The following is a 10,598-nucleotide window of genomic DNA, read 5'->3' on the forward strand; positions in this document are numbered from 1 at the left end:
CTACGACAACCGTGACAGAATCTCCCACCAACCAAGGACCAAGCAGCGGAGGAAGGAGCAACGGGTGGACTGTCGGGAGCAGCACCTGGAGTGGAGAAAACAGCGCTCGGGAGGTAATGGCATCCTGGTCGCTGGAGGTATTAGAGGCAAGGATTGACTGGACGTGGGTACAACTACTGGACCATTGTGACAGCCTGCCTGGGAAACAGGTAAAGGTGTTGAGGACGGTAGTTTGGCTGGGCAAGGATTAAGCCCCAAGCCAAATCCCCGTGCGTTTGTTGAGCAACCTTTGACTGGACAGGTCCTGTGCTTCGGGTTATTGCGTACTGTGGAGAGGCCAGGTGTTTTTAGGCCGGTGTGCGCAGTGCCAGTGCCCCGCATTTGCCAGGGGGAATTGGGCACCCAGCCAGTAAGGGCGTTGCCAGTCCTGCGCTCGAGACCGCCAGTGTGCCTCTACGGTCCAGTACATCAGCCCAGTCCAGTATGTCCTGTTCCCGCTCCTCGCACTAGCCTTGAAGTGCGTGTATCCAGTCTGATACCTCCAGTACCAGCCCCACGCACTAGGCTTCCAGTGCGTCAGCCCAGTCCAACTCGGCCGGTTCCTGCTCCCCGCACTAGCCCTGAGGTGCGTGTCCCCAGTCTGGTACCTCCACTACCAGCCCCACGCATCAGGCGTCCAGTGCGTCAGCCCAGTCCCGAGCTTCCGGCAACAGTGCCTCGTCCAGAGTGTCCGGAGACAGTGCCTCGTCCAGAGTGTCCGGAACCGAGTGAGTCGGCCTACAGTCTGGAACCGAGTGAGTCGGCCTACAGTCTGGAACCGAGTGAGTCGGCCTACAGTCTGGAACCGAGTGAGTCGGCCTACAGTCTGGAACCGAGTGAGTCGGCCTACAGTCTGGAACCGAGTGAGTCGGCCTACAGTCTGGAACCGAGTGAGTCGGCCTACAGTCTGGAACCGAGTGAGTCGGCCTACAGTCTGGAACCGAGTGAGTCGGCCTACAGTCCGGAACCGAGTGAGTCGGCCTACAGTCCGGAACCGAGTGAGTCGGCCTACAGTCCGGAACCGAGTGAGTCTGCCTACAGTCCGGAACCGAGTGAGTCTGCCTAAGGTCCGGAACCGAGTGAGTCGGCCTACAGTCTGGAACCGAGTGAGTCGGCCTACAGTCCGGAACCGAGTGAGTCGGCCTACAGTCTGGAACCGAGTGAGTCGGCCTACAGTCTGGAACCGAGTGAGTCGGCCTACAGTCTGGAACCGAGTGAGTCGGCCTACAGTCCGGAACCGAGTGAGTCGGCCTACAGTCCGGAACCGAGTGAGTCGGCCTACAGTCCGGAACCGAGTGAGTCTGCCTACAGTCCGGAACCGAGTGAGTCTGCCTACAGTCCGGAACCGAGTGAGTTGGCCTACAGTCCGGAGCTCCCAGAGACGCTCTACAGCCCCAAGCATTCAGCAGGGGTGGACAGGTTTGGTGGGGGAAGTAGACCAGAGCCTGAGCCACCTCCAGTATAGGTGGGTTGGGGAGGGGGGGGGTGTAGCACAGTAGCAGTCGTTGACGGCAGCCACCCTCCCTTCCCTCCCTTTAGTTAGGGGTTTATTTTGGGGGGTTTTGTTGAGGTGCATACAGGGTCTGCACCTTTGGGGGGGGGGGGGTAATGTCACGTCCTGACCAGTAATAGGGGTTATTTGTTATTGTAGTTTGGTCAGGACGCGGCAGAGGGTATTTGTTTTAGGTGGTTCGGGTGGTTGTGTGTTTAGTGGTGTGTTTGATTTATTATTCCGGGTTTTTTGGGCAATGTTCTATGTTTATGTATTTCTATGTTTAGTCTAGTTATTTGTTTTTCTATGTTTAGGTAATTGGGGGTTGGACTCTCAATTGGAGGCAGGTGTTTTCTAGTTGCTTCTGATTGAGAGTCCTATATATAGGTATGTGTTTGTTTGAGTATTTTGTGGGAGATTATGTGTTCTTGTTTAGCTGTGTGTGCCTGAGAAGACTGTCAAGTTCGTTTAGTTTTTTTGCATACGTTTTTCTGTGTTTTTCCTTCTTCACTAAATAAAAAGAAGATGAGTATACATTTTCCCGCTGCGTTTTGGTCTACACCCTACGACAACCGTGACAGACTTTAGTAATTATCACCTTACCTACACAAGATTTATAACAATGTATACGTCTAATGCAAGTTTAGATCCTACCCCCAAAATCCATGAATAAAGACTACTGACCTTATTCTTGCAGCTGAGAATTCAATGTAGGTTGGATCTCGTCACCGTTTCTGTTGCATACCAATTCGCCATCGGTCTGTAAAGAACCCTCAGTCTGGGGCCAGGTCTTTAATCTATGGATATCTCATCCGCCCGTGCACGGTTTCGGTGTCTCCATGGAACGACAGAAAAAGGTATTGAGATCCGGCTCGAAGGACCAAGCTGTCATAAGAATTTTTCAATCACAATGATGATAACTAACAGTCAATAAGCTTTGACTAATCCCCGAGGTTTGTAAGACACTGGGTTAATAATAATTAGGCAAAGACTCAGCTTCTGCAAAAGGTCCGTACAGTTTAATTCAGAGAACGTTCTGAAGTTCATAATCCAAAGACATCCATTTTATAGTTCACTGCCTACTTACACACATACATACACACGAATGTAGATATCCTACACACATACATACACATGAACGGTAGGTGAGTTGTATCCCTCCCCAGAGTTCTCACCACTGTTTATCACTACCCAGCACTGTCCATTTCCTTCCCCCGAGATTAGAGAAACCTTGAGAAGTATTCCCTGTCCTATCATAAGTTCCTCAGAGTTTTAGCCAGGTCGGGCCAAACACAGTCTAATTGTTCTCGGTATTTTCTTAGGCACACACATACAGATCTCTTCCTCACAGGTCTCTACTAAACCTTATGGGACTTACGTTTAGTACTTTAATTATTCATTATACATGCTACATAACCTAATAATCACTAATAGTTAGGTTTCAGGGTAGAATGATTTAATCATTACATTTAAACATATAAATCCCTTATCAGGGATGTCTTCTACCTGGGGGGATGTATTCTACATCCTGAAATATATTCCTGGGGGGATGTCTTCTACATCCTGAAATATATTCCTGGGCGGGGATGTCTTCTACATCCTGAAATATATTCCTGGGGGGGGATGTCTACTACATCCTGTAATATATTCCTGGGGGGATGTCTTCTACATCCTGAAATATATTCCTGGGGGGATGTCTTCTACATCCTGAAATATATTCCTGGGGGGATGTCTTCTACATCCTGATATATATTCCTGGTGGGGATGTCTTCTACATCCTGAAATGTATTCCAGGGGGGGATGTCTTCTACATCCTGAAATATATTCCTGGGGGATGTCTTCTACATCCTGAAATATATTCCTGGTGGGGATGTCTTCTACATCCTGAAATATATTCCAGGGGGGGATGTCTTCTACATCCTGAAATATATTCCAGGGGGGGATGTCTTCTACATCCTGAAATATATTCCAGGGGGGATGTCTTCTACATCCTGAAATATATTCCTGGTGGGGATGTCTTCTACATCCTGAAATATATTCTTGGTGGGGATGTCTTCTACATCCTGAAATATATTCCTGGGGGGATGTCTTCTACATCCTGAAATATATTCCTGGTGGAGATGTCTTCTACATCCTGAAATATATTCCGGGGGGGATGTCTTCTACATCCTGAAGTATATTCCGGGGGGGATGTCTTCTACATCCTGAAATATATTCCAGGGGGGGATGTCTTCTACATCCTGAAATATATTCCTGGGGGGATGTCTTCTACATCCTGAAATATATTCCTGGGGGGATGTCTACTACATCCTTGTCACGTCCTGACCATAGTAAGTTTTTATTTTCTATGGTAGAGTGGTCAGGGCGTGTACTCACCATGTTACAAATCAATCACCAATCACTTTGCTGATCCATCAATAACCAATAAATATCTCCAGGTCTGTTGAGTGTGTGTATTGTGTACATAGTTAGAATACATCCTGGTACTAGAGGTTCTGATCTCTACCGTTCAACAGTTTGGGGTCACTTAGAAATGTCCTTGTTTTTGAAAGAAAAACAAATTTTTCGTCCATTAAAATAACATCAAATTGATCAGAAATACAGTGTAGACATTGTTAATGTTGTAAATGACTATTGTAGCTGGAAACGGCTGATTTTTTATGGAATATCTACAGAGGCCCATTATCAGCAACCATCGCTCCTGTGTTCCAATGGCACGTTGTGTTAGCTAATCCAAGTTTATCATTTTAAAAGGCTAATTGATCATTAGAAAACCCTTTTGCAATTATGTTAGCACAGCTGAAAACTGTTGTCTTGGCTAAGGGGTTAATATTGTAACTAGGTATTGTCTCTCTCTCTCTGGTACCAGGATATATTGTAACTGTGTCTCTCTCTAGTACCAGGATGTATTGTAACTGTGTCTCTCTCTCTCTCTAGTACCAGGATGTATTGTAACTGTCTCTCTCTCTCTCTAGGACCAGGATGTCTGTTGAACAAAGGTATTTTCATTGTAAGTGGGGTCATACTGACACACACACACACACACACACACACACACACACACACACACACACACACACACTTTCTGCAGTGATTGGCATTTTAAAGTAATTTATGTATTTATGTTCTATTGTACAGAGTTGTCTACTGTTGTCTGTCGCCCCCCAGTGGTTCTTTGTTGTAATTACGAACTTATTTCCTTCCCAAATGGTACCCTATTGTAGTGCACTATAAAGGGAATAGGGGGCCATTAGGGACGTATTTAACTGTAATATGTTGTTGCACTACGTCCTAATGAATAGCTCTGGTCCAGGGTGTGACGTGCATCTTGATGGTGCTGAACCGTCTTGATGGATATAACACCCTGGACCAGAGCTACCTAACAATACGCAGCTGGATAATAAGTCCTGTTATCTGATATTCTGAATAATGTTGTATTTTATACGTTGTTAAACTGATAAAAAAGGAGAAACCAGCCCACTGCTCTTGCTAGTATCACTGATCTTTATTCAGCTGTCCGTATCGGCCTCAAGGCTTCCTCAGAGCTGTGTGAGTGTTTTATAGTTTGGATCCTTATGTAGACATTACATCGAATGGGGTTGGAGTCGAGGGGAAATAAACATGTGTTACCAAATATAACAATGTCTATTTCATAAGTATTCTAATAAAGTGTGTACATAAAACGTGTTAAACACTTCCAGGACCGGACCTGGACGTTCTGCCCCCCAATGTGTTTGGGTTCATTTTTTCTCAGCTAAAAGTCGGAGGAACAAAACATAATAGCAGCCCAATTAATAGTCCTCTGCTACAAATTAAACACCATTTAACACATCTGGTTAGTAGGCTATATAATCAGTTCAATGTCAATAACATAGCCTGGTATATCTGATTACATTGATAAAATCACCAATGGCCCGGATGTTCTGCCATCCTAGGCGAGAGAAAAATAATGACATCTTAGACATCCTGATGAATCTAAGCATGGCACTTTCAAAAGTGACCTTTCCACCCAGACAGAGGCTCTACTGTCGCAGAAAACTGTAAGCTTCAACTGCTGGCTTCTCGTCTGTTGTAAAACCCAACAACAGAAGTGCTTCCTTAAAAACTGCCTGGGTTTAAACAAACATCTTCTCTTTCAGAAAGAGAAAAGCTCAATTAATAGGGACAGAATAGCAAAGTCCATTTTTTTTGTACCTCTAAGAATAATATAGGCTGCAGCTCAGCTTCAGATTGTCATAGAGAGGAATCAGTTTATCTCCATATGCATCGGAGTCCCGTCTTTCTCGGCATTTTAGAGGTTGTTTCTACCATAAGACGTCACAGAGTTAAGCATTGTTATAGACCGCTGGATATAATCTGGATACGTTTTATTTATTCACAAATGTAAAGCAAACAATAGATATCATTTTTGCTATTTTCTTTAACAAAGGACACGTGATACCCTCAGTCAATTGGAGCCCTGGTTTTAGTCCAACACACCAAGCCCTTCCCAGACACGGAGGTATTTAATCAGTACCAAACACACCAAGCCCTTCCCAGACACGGAGGTATTTAATCAGAACCAAACACACCAAGCCCTTCCCAGACACGGAGGTATTTAATCAGAACCAAACACACCAAGCCCTTCCCAGACACGGAGGTATTTAATCAGAACCAAACACACCAAGCCCTTCCCAGACACGGAGGTATTTAATCAGTACCAAACACACCAAGCCCTTCCCAGACACGGAGGTATTTAATCAGTACCAAACACACCAAGCCCTTCCCGGACACGGAGGTATTTAATCAGAACCAAACACACCAAGCCCTTCCCAGACACGGAGGTATTTAATCAGTACCAAACACACCAAGCCCTTCCCAGACACGGAGGTATTTAATCAGAACCAAACACACCAAGCCCTTCCCAGACACGGAGGTATTTAATCAGAACCAAACACACCAAGCCCTTCCCAGACACGGAGGTATTTAATCAGAACCAAACACACCAAGCCCTTCCCAGACACGGAGGTATTTAATCAGAACATGCGACAGTATTGGAGTATATGTCTATACCGACATCTATGGAGGATAATTGTGTCCGTCAAACAGCGAATCTCACCACTTATTTATTGGAGGATGAAGAAATAAGCTCCAATTATCTGTGTGATTGTGTGTTTATGACCGTTAACATGTTGTGTGGACGCGTGTACATATAGGAGGTTCCTTACCAGGCAGAAGGGAATTTAACTTGAACCGCTGCATCGGAGAGTTACAATGTTGCTGTCACTATGCAACCTACTACCTACAGTAGGAAAACGGGTTTCTGATTAATAATATCCCACCTGTTATCACACATGGAACGACCCCATAAATGTTACAATTACAATAAAAATAACACTTTTATATAACATATTGAACATATATTGTAATATTCCTGTAGAACTGTAAAATACAGATAATTTGAGCTTTGGAAACAAGCGCTTTCATAAATGCATGGCGGGCCTCGTTTCGCTGTAGCAGTGTAAAATAAGCTTTCTGTCAATGACCCAGCCTTAATGAATGATGTTTATTTCCATATCGAATGTGATGGTCCAACATCAGCATGTATTTATTGTGTAGAGTGGCCTCTTTCCTCTGCTGTGGTGCTGCATTGCAGTCAGCGATGTTTTCTCTCGGTAGCTGTCCATGGTCCTGAAATCAAATCATGTGAGTTTGCTTGGACAGCAGCCTGATCTCCAGCTCCTTCCACCTCTGGAAACTATCTGGGTGGTCATGCGACTTCTCATGAGAGGCTGAGGAGGAGACACTGATTCCTCCAGTCCCTGGTTCCATCCCTGACCACCGCAGATTTACACTCTTGTGAAAAAAGTTTGCAGCAAAAACAGAAGGCTGCATCGTTTTTCTTGGAATAGACAAGCCTTGGTCTCTCCACTCTCTCCCCGTTCACCATCCTCCTATTGTAGTTGGCCACCGAAAACTGTCGTTGCCCCTCATCTCTTGGTAAATTCCCCTCCTTATCCTGATGTGGCCCAGCCTGTTCTAACATATCCCGTAAAGATCCATTCATATATTTTGGCAACTCACCGGGATCTTCTATGATTTTTGTCTGGGAGTCGGATTTAGCAGCAGCAGCACCACTGTCACCGGGGACGGGGAGCGACGAATCTGAGTCTGGGTCCAAGATAGTAGGGTCTTCTCCGGCATTGTTTGGAGGTGTAGCTGGGCCTGGTGCGACCACCTGTTCTTGTCCAGCCAGAGAGCTGTCATCATCGGTGGAAGTGCATGGCTCGGACTCCTCCGGTTTGTCCTCTTCGCTGCTAGAATCAGCTAACGGGGGCTCGTCGTTCTCGGTGAATGAATGGCCTGTCCTCGTAGGCTTGTAATTCTCCCCACCGGCTGATGGACGTTGCTGCACACTGATACATTTCACCAGAGATATTTCTTTGGTTTAGAGATTTTGCCTCTTTTCTCATTGTTTTTTTTTTATATATATACGTGGGGGAGGGAACTGTAGCAACACTATGAGCTGGTGGCTGGGGCGCAGCGGGTGGTGTAGTGACCGAACAGGGGCACCGGAGGGCGGCAGACAATTGTCAAAATATCACCTCAAATTCAAGTGCTGCCACAGGCGACGGCCTACTGGGAGGGCTGGCCCTGAACACGTCTGTAAACCCACAATGAGGACATCAAGTAAGTTTTCATAAATCATTGGGTTCCGTTCAAGAAAAAACGTCAGAGTAGTCTGAAGTGGAGGCATTAATTCATGTTAAGAGTCTGTCTCTCTTACCTCAGCGTCAGGTCAGTCTGTCTCTCTTACCTCAGCGTCAGGTCAGTCTGTCTCTCTTACCTCAGCGTCAGGTCAGCCTGTCTCTCTGACCTCAGCGTCAGGTCAGTCTGTCTCTCTTACCTCAGTGTCAGGTCAGTCTGTCTCTCTTACCTCAGCGTCAGGTCAGTCTGTCTCTCTTACCTCAGTGTCAGGTCAGTCTGTCTCTCTTACCTCAGCGTCAGGTCAGTCTGTCTCTCTTACCTCAGTGTCAGGTCAGTCTGTCTCTCTTACCTCAGTGTCAGGTCAGTCTGTCTCTCTTACCTCAGCGTCAGGTCAGTCTGTCTCTCTTACCTCAGCGTCAGGTCAGTCTGTCTCTCTTACCTCAGTGTCAGGTCAGTCTGTCTCTCTTACCTCAGCGTCAGGTCAGTCTGTCTCTCTTACCTCAGCGTCAGGTCAGTCTGTCTCTCTTACCTCAGCGTCAGGTCAGTCTGCCTCTCTTACCTCAGCGTCAGGTCAGTCTGTCTCTCTTACCTTAGCGTCAGTTCAGTCTGTCTCTCTTACCTCAGCGTCAGGTCAGTCTGTCTCTCTTACCTCAGCGTCAGGTCAGTCTGTCTCTCTTACCTCAGCGTCAGGTCAGTCTGTCTCTCTTACCTCAGCGTCAGGTCAGTCTGTCTCTCTTACCTCAGCGTCAGGTCAGTCTGTCTCTCTTACCTCAGCGTCAGGTCAGTCTGTCTCTCTTACCTCAGCGTCAGGTCAGTCTGTCACTCTTACCTCAGCGTCAGGTGTGTCTTTAGTTGCCTTCCACTGAATGCAGGGAAACATTTTGTAATATTTTTTACAGCAGCTCATCCAGTGACATTTTGATGAGAAATAATAGTATTTATGGTTTGTGGACTGGGACAAACGGGGGACATTTCCTGATTCAAGTGTGGCTGAATGTGGGATGAAAAGTCTCACAATCTGTTTTTAGTCTGCTTGTTTAGCATAACTGAATGCAAATATGCTAATTATAAATTATTTGGATAATAGATCAAAAACACAGATGATGGAAATATATATAATATATTTATCAATCAATTAATCAGTCAATCAATCCAAAACCTGTTCTGTTCACAGAGCTCATGGAGTGGAGGTTTGAAAACTGGAACAAGGCTGCCACCTGCTGGTGAGATGATTGGAGAACACTGCTTGAAAATACTTTGAAAACTTTTTTTTAACCTTTATTTAATTAGACAAGTCAGTTAAGAACAAATTATTATTTAAAATGACGGCCTACCCCGGCCAAACCTGGACGATGATGGGGCAGTTGTGCGCCGCCCTATGGGACACCCAATCACGGCCGGATGTGATGAAGCCTGGATTTTGATGATTCCAGAACAATGTTTGAAAATCCTTTTTGACCAGCTCCAGGTATGTTTAGAGACATGGTAGCTTCTTGACCAGCTCCAGGTATGTTTAGAGACATGGTAGCTTCTTGACCAGCTCCAGGTATGTTTAGAGACATGGTAGCTTCTTGACCATCTCCAGGTATGTTTAGAGACATGGTAGCTTCTTGACCAGCTCCAGGTATGTTCTGAGACATGGTAGCTTCTTGACCAGCTCCAGGTATGTTTTGAGACGTGGTAGCTTCTTGACCAGCTCCAGGTATGTTTAGAGACATGGTAGCTTCTTGACCAGCTCCAGGTATGTTTAGAGACATGGTAGCTAGCTGGTATGCTGGACCATAGCTGGTTGGACACATAGTTATGGCAAAGTTTGAATGAATAACTGACAACTAAAATAGTGCTTTCAGTAATTTATATTTTTAGCTCAAATTATGTGGTCTAATGTTGAATTGGAACATTTTGGAGTCACTTGGATACATTTAAACACCATAACTACAAAACACCAGACTCTCACAGGCTTCATTTTCTATTTATTTCAACTTTATTTAACCAGGTAGACTAGTTGAGAACAAGTTCTCATTTACAACTGCGACCTGGCCAAGATAAAGCAAAGCAGTTCGACACATACAACAACACAGAGTTACACATGGAATAAACAAACATACAGTCAATAATAAAGTAGAAAACTCTATATACATTGTGTGCAAATGAGGTAAGATAAGGGAGGTAAGGCAATAAATAGACCATAGTGGCGAAGTAATTACAACATAGCAATTAAACACTGGAATGGTAGATGTGCAGAAGATGAATGTGCAAGTAGAGATACTGGGGTGCAAAGGAGCAAGATAAATAAATAAATAACAATATGGGGATGAGGTAGGTAGATAGATGGGCTATTTACAGATGGGCTATGTACAGGTGCAGTGATCTGTGAGCT

The sequence above is a fragment of the Salmo salar genome, unplaced genomic scaffold (genome assembly GCF_905237065.1).
Source record: "Salmo salar unplaced genomic scaffold, Ssal_v3.1, whole genome shotgun sequence".
Lineage (NCBI taxonomy): Eukaryota > Metazoa > Chordata > Actinopteri > Salmoniformes > Salmonidae > Salmo > Salmo salar.